Source organism: Trichomycterus rosablanca, chromosome 1 (assembly GCF_030014385.1).
Source record: "Trichomycterus rosablanca isolate fTriRos1 chromosome 1, fTriRos1.hap1, whole genome shotgun sequence".
Taxonomy (NCBI): domain Eukaryota; kingdom Metazoa; phylum Chordata; class Actinopteri; order Siluriformes; family Trichomycteridae; genus Trichomycterus; species Trichomycterus rosablanca.
Genome location: NC_085988.1, coordinates 2,727,691 through 2,743,769, shown reverse-complemented (window position 1 = coordinate 2,743,769; position 16,079 = coordinate 2,727,691). Strand labels below are relative to the sequence as shown.

At 43.3% G+C, this 16,079-nt stretch overlaps 1 protein-coding gene across 1 annotated transcript in view; it reads left to right on the top strand.

The window, feature by feature from the left end:
• The first annotated feature begins 4,375 nt into the window (after positions 1 to 4,375).
• The window catches only part of LOC134317240 (interferon-gamma-inducible GTPase 10-like), a 52,536-nt gene continuing 40,832 nt past the window's right edge, over positions 4,376 to 16,079 (top strand). The window contains exon 1 of the mRNA XM_062998025.1: positions 4,376 to 4,642. The gene's annotated coding sequence lies outside the window, so the exon portion shown is untranslated. The remainder of the gene's footprint in view (positions 4,643 to 16,079) is intronic.

Below are 16,079 nucleotides of genomic sequence, written 5' to 3'. Positions count from 1 at the left end.
TGTGCATGGAACCACATGTGGCCGATTAGTCTTATCATCCCACTTGTAAGGAAAGTGCAGAATTCTCTCATTTAAGCTGTCAAGCGAGAAATATTTCTTTGAAATAAGCATTCCTAGGCAGAGCGCAAGCTCTAGTGGTACAATACCTTCAAATAAATATCTGGGGGATAGCCTGCTGTAACATCAAAATGTGAAAGTCTTTCAGTTAAGACACAGGAGCGTTTTACTCCAAAGCAATGCACTCCATTTTCCTTGGCAGTTTTTACATGAAGTTTGTGACTTTCTTGGGACCTAAGGGTAAATGCACCGGAAGAAACATGCTCACACTGAATTTCACATGCAAGGCCAATACAAAATCGACATATGTATGCCCCAGAAAAATTCTCCACAAATCCAGCTAGCCCATGGGCACCAAGATTATCAGCCACTACACACTGCACTGTACCTTTAACACTTTGTCCTAACTGTGGGATGAAAATTCCATGGTCTTCCAAGGTCACAAGGTCCTGAACAAGAGGTTCCAGCACTTTCTCATAGCCATAGGTTTTCACATAGACACTGTTGCATAAGACACTGTTGCCAAATAAATGGATGATAAAGATGAATGCGACCCTGGTGGCAAGTTGCTTAAAACCCAGTATATTCCACAAAGCTTGTGCTTTTTGCGAGATGTACCTAGTGGGTTACAAATCTCAAAATCATCAACATACAAAGTCACAGAAATTCTTAATTCTCCTTCAGACAGAAATTTATTTCTTTTAAAATGTAGCCCATCCTCATATGACTTGTACTGCTTTGGTTCACTTACATCTTGCTGTTTTCTACAGTTTTCAGTGACTTTATCAAGTACTTGTTTGTGACTTAAAAGCTGCTGCAGCAACTGCAGTAAGGGTACATACTGATATGTGTGTTTGTTTTTCTGATCTAACATATATTCTATTGGTTGAACAACTCTGAATGTCTCTATGTAATATTTCTTACGTTTAAAAGCAGTGTTAAGTATCCCATCATCACCTACTGTTTTTATCAAAGGATTAGAGCACACTGCAACAGCAATTTCATCAATTACTGACTGTTCAAGATGGAGGTTATTGTTTTGGCAAATTTCACTAATAATGCTTTTTGACACTGGTACAGAGGCAGAGCTTACTAAAAAGTGCAATTCTTGGAGAAACTCGTCAAGAGCTGTGCTAGGGGTATGGAAAATGTTTTCCAACTTCAACAGAAGTGCTGCAAACTTCTGTTCTATTGTTATTTGCAAATTCTCTGTACATTCTATATATTGCTGAGCACTGTTTTGGACATCTAAATGTTCAGCAGGAGTTTCCTCAACTGAGACTTCTGATACAATCGGGGAATTTTCAGTGAATGAAATTACTCCAGGTTTAAAGTCACTGAAACAATGCGAATAGTGCTTTCTGTTTTTATGCGATTTAAATGTTCCATAAATGTTAGTTTGGAAAGCACAGCCCTTGAACATACAAATTACAGTTTCATGCCTCTTGAGATGTGCATTTATATGGCCAAAATAATCTCTTTCATTACCAATTTCACGGCACAAGCACACATGACAGTTAAAATTAGTTAATTCTGTCGATATCTGCTTTGCATGACCTCGACAAAGATGAGAACGAAGTGCATTCCATGATTTAAAAGTACATGGACAATCTAAATATGTACATGGATATGGCTGGTGACGGCCAAAATGAGGATGTTGTAATCTATAATGTTTTAATAATTGAAACCTTGTGGTTGTGGTTGTATTGCAGTCTTTACAATGCCACATGCCTACCTAGGGAAGAAAGAAAATACATTTTCAGTTACACATTTTACACATATATTCAGTTGACAATTTTAATTTGTTGAGATTTTTCATATTGTAATTAACTTACCTATTTCACTGGCCTAGACAGTAAACCACATGTCCAACAGGTGAATGATTTTTGAAGAGGTGCCTTTAAGAAAAACGACAGCAACTTAAGTTTATAAAAAAAAAAAGAAAATGGGATTTGCAAATCATTGTAGGCTGAGCAAAGGAAACTTTGGTTATGCACCTTTCTATCTTTCAATATTATTAAAAAAGATCCTGTGCTTTATTTGACGTTGACATGTCTGGTATTCATCTTGGACACTTCAAGTTCATGCGCATGCTCAGCATGACTCCTGAAAGCGCGGTAGCAGGAGAACGTGCAGGTCCGAAGCTGCAGGCGAATAACACTTTCTTATTGCGCCTAATACCACACTGTGATAAAATCACTACACACGGCGTCAAGTGACATTGTTTTTATAAAACGGGGATAAAAACAATAAGACCAGTGCTTAATAAATAATGAAATGTATTATTAACAATTTATTAAGCAACACAACTCCAATGATTTGTCTGAGTAATGGTTTTTATTGTTTAATAGTTTTATAAGTAAAGTCATCACATTTTAGGACCGGAACTATTTGATAAGGTGCTAATTCACTTCCCAAACTTTAATAATATTTTAGAGTATAGATATTTTATAGAGACAATGAGCCTAGCTTTGATACAAGCGAACACGATATTTAATAACATATCCAAGCTCTTTCTAACTAACTAATGTTACTGAACACCTAGGGGCATGAAAACATGTAAAAACATACCATTATGCATTTTTAAAAAAATTCTCAACTTTTAGGTAATTTAGTTATGCATTGACACATTGTCGATAAGTATTGCTAATGTATAACGTTACATACATTTTATTTTTTTAATTGACTCAAGTTATAACGTGGGTCTAACAGCTTAGCTAGCTAGCCATCTAGCCACCTTAAATAATATATTGCTCACTCATAACAGAACTTAATATGACAGACATTACTAACAAACTGAGCAATATAAAGTTTTTACTGTAAGATATGAACGGATGGCAATAAAATTATACAAATACCTGTTTAGCTGACTGGAAGAAATGGTAGAGAACCGAGAAATCCGAATCCTTTTGCCGCCAGTACCATGACGTCATCACGTTACGTTCGTCCCCACGCACATGAGCAGACGGCTGATTTAACTTAATTAAATCACTTCGTGTGAAATTAAATTTTACATAAAGGTAGACGTACATCAGTTCAACTTGAATAAAACAATTTAAATCAACAATGACATTTATTGTAAGTTAGTTGAACATGATTTAATTGATTAAATTAAACAACTTCACTGAATCATTTTTTTGAGTGTAATACTTTAACACACTGCAATTAACTTATATCTGAAATGAACTATATGAAAGCATAATCATCAAAACCCTAGTCCAACTTAACCCTTAAGAGCCATTTTTTTATTCAAACCATTTTGGCTGTGTTGAATAAATACAGCCCATATTTGCCAGAGGTTATTCATTATTAAGAGGAGCTGCTCAGATGGAATCTATGCTCATCAGCTGCTGCAGGAACAGTAATTTATCTTACTTGCTCTCTCTCTCTCTCTCTCTCTCTCTCTCTCTCTCTCTCTCGCCCTATATATATTTTTACAGCAGCTTTTGGGAAGTAGTCATTTTTTGGCCTTGAGTGTGAGTTTTTCTTTTAATCTGACACTGCAAAAAAAAAAAAAAAGCACCAAAATCAATGTTGCTGCCAATCATTGACCCATCTCAGGGCCTAATAACAGTAAGAATCAAATGCTCCTTGAAATGTATTTTATGGAAATTATTTTAGTTTTTTTTTTTTTTTCAATAAAAAACAATGGTGCTATGTAACATACCAGCATTTAAAAGGTTAAAGAAAAGTAATATTTGATATGTATATTTCAGGCAGAAGTAGTTTAAAAGTTTTATAGTCATGCATAATATTTTTACAGCAGTTTTGCAAAGAGGCAATTTTTTGTCCTTAGGGACAAATGCATTAGAATATTAAGGACCTCTTAAAGGTTAATTATTTGGGTTTTAGATTTACAAGAAGGGGGTTATAATGTTATGCCTGATTGGTGTATGCTATTACTAATATTGTTTAGTAATACCTCTTATCCAAAATCAGAATGTAAATGCATTTTATTTAACTTTTACCTGTAACCTGTACCTGACAATGATATTTGAACAATAACAGGTAACATATACTATTTTAATTGTATTTTTATTATGTTTCCGATGTGAAAGTTATTAAATAGTGGGTTAAGACCGGAAATTCATTGAATCCTACTCCTTTTGCAAAGATGTTCTTTCGCTGATATCCGCCCACTTGCGGTATAAGCCCAGTTCTCCGGTCTGCAGAGATACATACTTGTGAAGTGAGGTAAAACTTTTTCGAGCGTCCACTAGTTGGCGTGCACACTCGTGAGCCAAAAGTGCCACACCCACATTCCAGTATGTTTCAGCAACGAGGGAAATTTTAGGACATCAAAACAAAAAAAAATCCCTCAGAGCAGATACGTTTTAGAGCATTCTGAACACGATAGCGTGGTCAGAAAAATCAGGACCTCATTTTAGGTCCTAACATGCGCCGAGGTCCTGATAGTGTTGGTGTGATTAAAGTCCTGACTTTTCACAAAAACACACACACACACACACACACACACACACACAGAGCTTTCTTCGTATTTTTTTTTTTTTGTGGTCAAGACTCGAGGCAAGTAAAGCAGAAAACAATAGGAACTGAAGACAGTCTTTGTTCAGCAGTAAAAGAGGTAAGTGCACGTTTACTTATTTACTGAAAAATGTCAAATATAAAAATACAGTTAAAAATATTTATATTAATATAAATATACATAAATATGTATAATTTATTAATAATATTAATGTACATAAATGTTAATTTCTGTGTATAATGGCAGTGCTGAGATATCAGTAAGTTTCCTGTGACTGAATGGTGATTGTCTGAGTTCTGAGTTGTTCGATTTTTAGAAAACTCACAATAAACGTCTAAAAGAACCAAAAAAGAAAGAAACAAAATGCTGTAAAAAGTATGATTGTATTTGCCCTGTTCTATTTTTTCTATTCTTTCATGTATATCACTCTTCTATGTTTCAGATCATCAAACTAGTGTTAATATCAAATAAACCTCAATAAACCCAAAGTTTATACTGATTTCTACAGAGGGGTCACTAACAAAAAAAATATGTGAAGAGCAAAATCCGTACCCACGGTTTAGTAATCTGTACGGTCCGTGTACCTTTGGTAATTCGTTTTTCATCTCAAATCCCAAAGTTGAAAAGAGAAAAACAAGAAAACGGGTCGTTTTTCGTTTCAAAAACCAATAAGGGAAAACGGGGCGTTATTCGTTTTTCGTTTTAAGATCAAAAATCAAATAACAAATAAGCAGAAATTGAAAAACGGGTCGTATTTTAATTTTCCAAAATCAACATTTTTTATCAGTTCAACCAGAAATAAAAGTGCGAGCGCGTGCACGTGCTGACGTGCGTATACATGCTTCATATATAAAGTTTAAATCAGGTACAAGTGTTGAGAAGACGGAGCAGAAAGTCGTAATAACGTTACACCGCGTCCCCTGTTATATTACCGTATAGAACTCAATTCTGTAATACAGGCATGTCGCACATGTCACGGTGAAACTATTACAACATCTAATGCTTTTTTTTAATCAGCGTTCTGCTTATTATTTACCAAAAAACTTTTTGAAATATATTTGATTGTTGTTGCTCCTTGTTTACTGCAGAGTTAGTTAGTGCAATTTTATTAATTTTTGGATGTTTATTGGCCGAGAACAAGAAATATTGATTCGCCTCGGTTAAGGATTCGAATCTTCGTACTGAATCAGGAATCACGAGTCAGAGATCTGAATGAACCCGGATCCTATGAGTCCTCTGATTGGCCCTGGCTCTAAGAGCATGGAAGATAAGAGATATCTGGATGCATTTTCATGCAGTAAATCAATCGCAATCAAGATGTACAAGAGACTCAAGTGAACCGAATCACATTACTGAGTGACTCAGACTAACCCGAGTCCACAAAAGAACCGAATTTACCACCACTATGTGACATGTGACGGCGTTGATATCTCAAACTTTCAAAAAATTTATGGAAGTGAATGGGGACAAAAACCAGGCGTGGCAGGTGGGCGTGGGTTAGAATCCCCATGCTGTATCTGAGTCAGGGTTATATCAGTGGGCTTTACGATTTAGAGTTGGAACGGCGTTGATATCTCAAACTTTCAAAAAATTAATGGAAGTGAATGGGGACAAAAACCGGGCGTGGCAGGTGGGCGTGGGTTCAAATCCCCATGCTGTACCTGAGTCGGGGTTACATCAGTGGGAAGTGAGCGTATCTAAATGCTGTATGTGAGTGGGGTTACATCAGTGGGAAGTGAGCGTATCTAAATGCTGTATAGAAGAGCTACAGTGTGTGTTGGGGGGGGGGTAAATACTTTATCTGTCTAAATCCTAGCTCTCGATTTGAGCCGAGGGCCGGTATAGGAAAATGGCATGCTAAAAATGAATGGAAGTCAATGGGACCAAAAAATGCTACAAAAGCGGGCGTGGCGGGCAAACGGGCGGGCGAATCAAAAACCTGTATACAAGCCGTCCATTCCCGTATGGGCCGGACGATTTGGCGTTGGAACGGGGTCGATATCTCGAAAACTGCGGACCAAGAAGCGGAGACAAAAAACGGGTGGAATAATAACTAGAGTGCATTTCCGGAGAAAATGCGAGTGTGATTGCCGAGTGCAGGTCGGCGGGCCGGACGTTTCAGAGTCGGAACGGTGTCGATATCCGAACGTCTCAGAAACGGGCGTGGCGGGTGGCCGGGGGCGCCTATCCGAAATCCGCATCCGCGTCCCGGTGTCATGGACGGGCCGAACGGTTCAGAGTCGAAACGGCGTCGATCGCAGTGCAGCGGATGGACGGGCGTGCGCAGGTCGGGGGTGCGCATGCGTTTAGAAGTGGTGCGGTGCGTGGGGAGTGAATACTTTCTCCCAGACAGGCCACTGTATCACAAGCTGTGGTGTGAGCACAAGTTCACTCTGGGTGTGTTTGAAAAGCCAAACCTGTAAATAAATGCATTTCTGCATGTTTCTACTGCTTACAAATCAGTACTCATTCATTTACATGTGATTATCACTGTAGGGGCCATGGTATTGCGCAATCTATGACCGGCTGTGTCTCATTTACAGCTTTCAGGCACAGTGCACTCACACTTCGGTCCCTACTTTAGCATATTAGCCATTCCCATTGATTTTAATGCATTCGTTAGCCTTAAAGCTAACGGATATAATATCTTTTTTTCTGTTGCAACGTGAACTGTTCACTGTTAAGTGTAAATGGACTATAATTTCATTCTGTGCAGGGTTTTCACCTTAAAAATCACTAATACTTTAGTTATAGACCAAAATAAGTCAGATATTTTGACGGCGGCCATTTTCTGCTCTCAGAACGGCCTGAACAGGTCGGCTACGTCATCACGTTGACGTTGTGTGGAAAGCCAAAGGTGTCAAGATTTTTGTCCAAAAATTCGGGCAAAAACGGGCATAAATGCCACACTGATGGGCGTATCCGGATGTTTTTTTGGATTTGGGTGCTAATTAATGACCCGGTCGATCAAGAGTTGGAATGGCGTTGATAGCTCGAAATTTTTTTCAAAATGAATGGGAGTCAATGGGGCAAAACGGGCACCTTAAAACGGGCACTCTGGGCACAGTGTTGGTTCGATCCAAAAGCTGTATACAAGCAGTCCATTCCCGTATGGGCCGGACGATTTGGCGCTGGAACGGGGTCGATATCTCGAAAATTGCGGACGAAGAAAGGGAGACAAAAAACGGGCAGAATAGTAATATTTTATTGAAAACGAAAATAACAATATCAATAGTGTGCTTGCCTTTAGGCAATCACACTAACTAGAGAGTGCATTTCCGGAGAAAATGCGAGTGTGATTGCCGTGTGGCGGTCGGCGGGCGTGCGCAGGTCGGGGGTGCGCATGTGTTTAGAAGTGGTGCGGTGCGTGGGGAGTGAATACTTTCTCCCACACTGTAAACCCTAACATTGTATGTATTTAAAAAAATAAGTTGAAACTAGAGAGTGCATTTCCGGAGAAAATGCGAGTGTGATTGCCGTGTGGCGGTCGGCGGGCGTGCGCAGGTCGGGGGTGCGCATGTGTTTAGAAGTGGTGCGGTGCGTGGGGAGTGAATACTTTCTCCCACACTGTAAACCCTAACATTGTATGTATTTAAAAAAATAAGTTGAAACTAGAGAGTGCATTTCCGGAGAAAATGTGAGTGTGATTGCCGTGTGCCGGTCGGGCGGGCGTGCGTATCCCAATGCTTTATCCAACTTAGGGTGTCATCAGTGGACTTTACGATTTAGAGTTGAAACGGCGTTGATATCTCAAATTTCCAAAAAATGAAGAAGTGAATAGGACCAAAAACCGGGCGTGGCAGGTGGGCGTGGGTTCGAATCCCCATGCTGTACCCAAGTCGGGGTTACATCAGTGGGCTTTACGATATAGAGTTGTAACGGTGTTGATATCTCCAACTTTCAAAAAATGAATGGAAGTGAATGGAGCCGAAAAACGGGCGTGGCAGGTGGGCGTGGGTTAGAATCCCCATGCAATACCCAAGTCGGGGTTACATCAGGGGGCTTTACAATTTAGAGTTGGAACGGCGTTAATATCTCGAACTTTCAAAAAATGAATGGAAGTGAATGGGACCAAAAACCGGGCGTGGCAGGTGGGTTTGGGTTCGAGTCCCCATGCTGTACCCAAGTCGGGGTTACATCAGGGGGCTTTACAATTTAGAGTTGGAACGGCGTTGATATCTTAAACTTTCAAAAAATGAATGGAAGTGAATGGAGCCGAAAAACGGGCGTGGCAGGTGGGCGTGTGTTCGAATCCCCATGCTGTACCCAAGTCGGGGTTACATCAGGGGGCTTTATGATATAGAGTTGGAACGGTGTTGATATCTCAAACTTTCAAAAAATGAATGGAAGTGAATGGAGCCGATAAACGGGCGTGGCAGGTGGGTGTGGGTTCGAATCCCCATGCTGTACCTGAGTCGGGGTTACATCAGTGGGCTTTACGATATAGAGTTGGAACGGCGTCGATATCTCGAACTTTCAAAAAATGAATGGAAGTGAATGGGACCAAAAACCGGGCGTGGCAGGTGGGCGTGGGTTCGAATCCCCATGCTGTACCCAAGTCGGGGTTACATCAGTGAGCTTTACGATATAGAGTTGGAACGGCGTCGATATCTCGAACTTTCAAAAAATGAATGGAAGTGAATGGGACCAAAAACCGGGCGTGGCAGGTGGGCATGTGTTCGAATCCCCATGCTGTATCTGAGTCGGGGTAACATCAGTGGGCTTTACGATATAGAGTTGGAACGGCGTCGATATCTCGAACTTTCAAAAAATGAATGGAAGTGAATGGGACCAAAAACCGGGCGTGGCAGGTGGGCATGTGTTCGAATCCCCATGCTGTATCTGAGTTGGGGTTACATCAGTGAGCTTTACGATTTAGAGTTGGAACGGCGTCGATATCTCGAACTTTCAAAAAATGAATGGAAGTGAATGGGACCAAAAACCGGGCGTGGCAGGTGGGCATGTGTTCGAATCCCCATGCTGTATCTGAGTCGGGGTTACATCAGTGGGCTTTACAATTTAGAGTTGGAACGGCGTCGATATCTCGAACTTTCAAAAAATGAATGGAAGTGAATGGGACCAAAAACCGGGCGTGGCAGGTGGGCATGTGTTCGAATCCCCATGCTGTATCTGAGTCGGGGTTACATCAGTGGGCTTTACAATTTAGAGTTGGAACGGCGTCGATATCTCGAACTTTCAAAAAATGAATGGAAGTGAATGGGGACAAAAACCGGGCGTGGCAGGTGGGCGTGGGTTCGAATCCCCATGCTGTACCTGAGTCGGGGTTACATCAGTGGGCTTTACAATTTAGAGTTGGAACGGCGTCGATATCTCGAACTTTCAAAAAATGAATGGAAGTGAATGGGACCAAAAACCGGGCGTGGCAGGTGGGTGTGGGTTCGAATCCCCATGCTGTACCTGAGTCGGGGTTACATCAGTGAGCTTTACGATATAGAGTTGGAACGGCGTCGATATCTCGAACTTTCAAAAAATGAATGGAAGTGAATGGGGCTCTTATAGGTTAAATAAAGGTTGTAGAAGTAACCATTAAAGAACCATTCAACAAAAATGAATGGTCGAAAAATCGGTATAAAAGCGGGCGTGGCGGGTGAACGGGCAGGCGGATCCAAAAGCTTTTTTCAAGATTTGTTGGCAATAACGGGCTGGACGATTTAGAGTTGGAACGGTTTCGATATCTCGAAAATTGGAAAAAAAAAAAACCCAGAATGATTGTCCAAAACCGGTAAAAAACGGGCGTGGCGGGCGAACGGGCGGGCGGATCCTAAAGCTTTCTTCAAGAAGTGACGTCAATAACGGGCCGGACGATTTAGAGTTGGAACGGCGTCGATATCTCAAAATTTTTCGAAAGCGAATGGAAGTCTATGGGAAAAAATTTTCGGAAAAACGGGCGTGGCGGGCGGACGGGCGGGCGGATCCGAAAACCTGTATACAAGCGCTCTATTCCCGTATGGGCCGGACGATTTGGCGCTGGAACGGGGTCGATATCTCGAAAACTGAGGACGAAGAAACGCGGACAAAAACGGGCAGAATAATAATAATAATATGACTTTCGGATAACGAAAGTAATTATAACTAGAGATGTGCATTTCCGGAGAAAATGCGAGTGTGATTGCCGTGTGCTGGTCGGGCGGGAGCGCGTAACCCAGTGCTTTATCCAAGTTGGGGTGTCATCAGGGGGCTTTACGATTTAAAATTGGAACGGCGTCGATATCTCGAACTTTCAAAAAAAGAATGGAAGTGAATGGAGCCGGAAACCGGGCGTGGCAGGTGGGCGTGGGTTCGAATCCCCATGCTGTACCCATGTTGGGGCGTCATCAGTGGGCTTTACGATATAGAGTTGGAACGGCGTTGATATCTCGAACTTTCAAAAAATGAATGGAAGTGAATGGGACCAAAAACCGGGCGTGGCAGGTGGGCGTGGGTTCGAATCCCCATGCTGTACCCATGTTGGGGCGTCATCAGTGGGCTTTACGATATAGAGTTGGAACGGCGTTGATATCTCAAACTTTCAAAAAATGAATGGAAGTGAATGGAGCCGAAAACCGGGCGTGGCAGGTGGGCATGGGTTCGAATCCCCATGCTGTACCTGAGTCGGGGTTACATCAGGGGGCTTTACAATTTAGAGTTGGAACGGCGTTGATATCTCGAACTTTCAAAAAATGAATGGAAGTGAATGGGACCAAAAACCGGGCGTGGCAGGTGGGCGTGGGTTCGAATCCCCATGCTGTACCCAGGTAGGGGTTACATCAGGGGGCTTTACAATTTAGAGTTGGAACGGCGTTGATATCTCAAACTTTCAAAAAATGAATGGAAGTGAATGGGGACAAAAACCGGGCGTGGCAGGTGGGCGTGGGTTCGAATCCCCATGCTGTACCCAGGTAGGGGTTACATCAGGGGGCTTTACAATTTAGAGTTGGAACGGCGTTGATATCTCGAACTTTCAAAAAATGAATGGAAGTGAATAAGACCAAAAACCGGGCGTGGCAGGTGGGTGTGGGTTCGAATCCCCATGCTGTACCCAGGTAGGGGTTACATCAGGGGGCTTTACAATTTAGAGTTGGAACGGCGTTGATATCTCAAACTTTCAAAAAGTGAATGGAAGTGAATGGGGACAAAAACCGGGCGTGGCAGGTGGGTGTGGGTTCGAATCCCCATGCTGTACCTGAGTCGGGGTTACATCAGTGGGCTTTACGATTTAGAGTTGGAACGGCGTTGATATCTCGAACTTTCAAAAAATGAATGGAAGTGAATGGGGACAAAAACCGGGCGTGGCAGGTGGGCGTGGGTTCGAATCCCCATGCTGTACCTGAGTCGGGGTTACATCAGGGGGCTTTACGATATAGAGTTGGAACGGCGTTGATATCTCGAACTTTAAAAAAATGAATGGAAGTGAATGGGACCAAAAACCGGGCGTGGCAGGTGGGTGTGGGTTCGAATCCCCATAATGTATCTGAGTCGGGGTTACATCAGGGGGCTTTACAATTTAGAGTTGGAACGGCGTTGATATCTCGAACTTTCAAAAAATGAATGGAAGTGAATGGGGATAAAAACCGGGCGTGGCAGGTGGGTGTGGGTTCGAATCCCCATGCTGTATCTGGGTCGGGGTTACATCAGTGGGCTTTACGATATAGAGTTGGAACGGCGTCGATATCTCGAACTTTCAAAAAATGAATGGAAGTGAATGGGACTCTTATAGGTTAAATAAAGGTTGTAGAAATAACCATTCAACAACCATTCAGAAAAAATGAATGGAAGTCAATGGGACCAAAAAACGGTAAAAAAGAGGGCGTGGCGGGTGAACGGGCGAGCGGATCGAAAAGCAAAAAACAAGAAGTGACATCAATAACGAGCCGGACGATTTATAGTTGGAACGGCGTCGATATCTCAAAATTTTTTCAAAAATGAATGGGAGTCTATGGGAAAAATTTTCCGGAAAAACGGGCGTGGCTGGCGACCGGCTAGGCGAATCGAAAAGCTGTATACAAGCAGTCCATTCCCGTATGGGCCGGACGATTTGGCGTTGGAACGGGGTCGATATCTCGAAAACTGCGGACGAAGAAAGGGAGACAAAAAACGGGTGGAATAATAATAATAATAATATGACTTTCGGATAACAATAGTGTGCTTGCCTACAGCAATCACACTAACTAGAGATGTGCATTTCCTGCAGAAAATGCGAGTGTGATTGCCGTGTGCCGATCGGGCGGGCGCGCGTAACCCAATGCTTTATCCAAGTTGGGGTGTCATCAGTGGGATTTACGATTTAAAATTGAAACGGCGTCGATATCTCGAACTTTAAAAAAATGAATGGAAGTGAATGAGGACAAAAACCGGGCGTGGCAGGTCGGCGTGGGTTCGAATCCCCATGCTGTATCTGAGTCGGGGTTACATCAGTGGGTTTTACGATATAGAGTTGGAACGGCGTTGATATCTCGAACTTTCAAAAAATGAATGGAAGTGAATAGGGACAAAAACTGGGCGTGGCAAGTGGGTGTGGGTTCAAATCCCCATGCTGTACCTGAGTCGGGGTTAAATCAGGTAGCTTTACGATATAGAGTTGGAACGGCGTTGATATCTCGAACTTTCAAAAAATTAATGGAAGTGAATTGGGACAAAAACCGGGCGTGGCAGGTGGGTGTGGGTTCGAATCCCCATGCTGTATCTGAGTCGGGGTTACATCAGGGGGCTTTACGATATAGAGTTGGAACGGCGTTGATATCTCGAACTTTTAAAAAATGAATGGAAGTGAATGGTGACAAAAACCGGGCGTGGCAGGTGGGCGTGGGTTCGAATCCCCATGCTGTACCTGAGTCTTGGTTACATCAGGGGGCTTTATGATATAGAGTTGGAACGGCGTTGATATCTCGAACTTTCAAAAAATGAATGGAAGTGAATGAGACCAAAAACCGGGCGTGGCAGGTGGGCGTGGGTTCGAATCCCCATGCTGTACCCAAGTCGGGGTTACATCAGTGGGCTTTACGATTTAGATTTGGAACGGCGTTGATATCTCGAACTTTCAAAAAATGAATGGAAGTGAATGGGGCCGAAAATCGGGCGTGGCAGGTGGGCGTGGGTTCGAATCCCCATGCTGTACCTGAGTCGGGGTTACATCAGGGGGCTTTACGATATAGAGTTGGAACGGCGTTGATATCTCGAACTTTCAAAAAATGAATGGAAGTGAATGGGAACAAAAACCGGGCGTGGCAGGTGGGTGTGGGTTCGAATCCCCATGCTGTATCTGAGTCGGGATTACATCAGTGAGCTTTACGATTTAGATTTGGAACGGCGTTGATATCTCGAACTTTCAAAAAATGAATGGAAGTGAATGGGGCTGAAAACCGGGCGTGGCAGGTGGGTGTGGGTTCGAATCCCCATGCTGTACCTGAGTCGGGGTTACATCAGTGAGCTTTACGATTTAGATTTGGAACGGCGTTGATATCTCGAACTTTCAAAAAATGAATGGAAGTGAATGGGAACAAAAACCGGGCGTGGCAGGTGGGTGTGGGTTCGAATCCCCATGCTGTACCTGAGTCGGGGTTACATCAGTGGGCTTTACGATTTAGAGTTGGAACGGCGTTGATATCTCAAACTTTCAAAAAATGAATGGAAGTGAATGGGGACAAAAACCGGGCGTGGCAGGTGGGTGTGGGTTCGATTCCCCATGCTGTACCTGAGTCGGGGTTACATCAGGGGGCTTTACGATTTATAGTTGGAACGGCGTTTATATCTCGAACTTTCAAAAAATGAATGGAAGTGAATGAGGACAAAAACCGGGCGTGGCAGGTGGGTGTGGGTTCGAATCCCCATGCTGTATCTGAGTCGGGGTTACATCAGTGGGCTTTACGATTTAGAGTTGGAACGGCGTTGATATCTCAAACTTTCAAAAAATGAATGGAAGTGAATGGGGACAAAAACCGGGCGTGGCAGGTGGGTGTGGGTTCGATTCCCCATGCTGTACCTGAGTCGGGGTTACATCAGGGGGCTTTACAATTTAGAGTTGGAACGGCGTTGATATCTCAAACTTTCAATAAATGAATGGAAGTGAATGGGGACAAAAACCGGGCGTGGCAGGTGGGTGTGGGTTCGAATCCCCAGGCTGTACCCAAGTCGGGGTTACATCAGTGGGCTTTACGATTTAGAGTTGGAACGGCGTTGATATCTCGAACTTTCAAAAAATGAATGGAAGTGAATGGGACCAAAAACCGGGCGTGGCAGGTGGGCGTGGGGTCGAATCCCCAGGCTGTACCCAAGTCGGGGTTTCATCAGGGGGCTTTACGATTTAGAGTTGGAACGGCGTCGATATCTCGAACTTTCAAAAAATGAATGGAAGTGAATGGGGACAAAAACCGGGCGTGGCAGGTGGGTGTGGGTTCGAATCCCCATGCTGTATCTGAGTCGGGGTTACATCAGGGGGCTTTACGATATAGAGTTGGAAAGGCGTTGATATCTCGAACTTTCAAAAAATGAATGGAAGTGAATGGGACCAAAAACCGGGCGTGGCAGGTGGGCGTGGGTTCGAATCCCCAGGCTGTACCCAAGTCGGGGTTACATCAGGGGGCTTTACGATTTAGAGTTGGAACGGCGTCGATATCTCAAACTTTCAAAAAATGAATGGAAGTGAATGGGACCAAAAACCGGGCGTGGCAGGTGGGCGTGGGTTCGAATCCCCATGCTGTACCCATGTTGGGGCGTCATCAGTGGGCTTTACAATTTAGAGTTGGAACGGCGTCGATATCTCGAACTTTCAAAAAATGAATGGAAGTGAATGGGGACAAAAACCGGGCGTGGCAGGTGGGTGTGGGTTCGAATCCCCATGCTGTACCTGAGTCGGGGTTACATCAGGGGGCTTTACGATTTATAGTTGGAACGGCGTTTATATCTCGAACTTTCAAAAAATGAATGGAAGTGAATGAGGACAAAAACCGGGCGTGGCAGGTGGGTGTGGGTTCGAATCCCCATGCTGTACCTGAGTCGGGGTTACATCAGTGGGCTTTACGATATAGAGTTGGAACGGCGTTGATATCTCGAACTTTCAAAAAATGAATGGAAGTGAATGGGGACAAAAACCGGGCGTGGCAGGTGGGCGTGGGTTCGAATCCCCATGCTGTATCTGAGTCGGGGTTACATCAGTGAGCTTTACGATATAGAGTTGGAACGGCGTCGATATCTCGAACTTTCAAAAAATGAATGGAAGTGAATGGGGACAAAAACCGGGCGTGGCAGGTGGGTGTGGGTTCGAATCCCCATGCTGTACCTGAGTCGGGGTTACATCAGGGGGCTTTACGATTTATAGTTGGAACGGCGTTTATATCTCGAACTTTCAAAAAATGAATGGAAGTGAATGAGGACAAAAACCGGGCGTGGCAGGTGGGTGTGGGTTCGAATCCCCATGCTGTATGTGAGTGGGGTTACATCAGTGGGAAGTGAGCATATCTAAATGCTGTATAGAAGAGCTGCAGTGTGTGTGTTTGGGGGGGTGAAGACTCACACAGGCGACTCTGTCTAAATCCTAGCT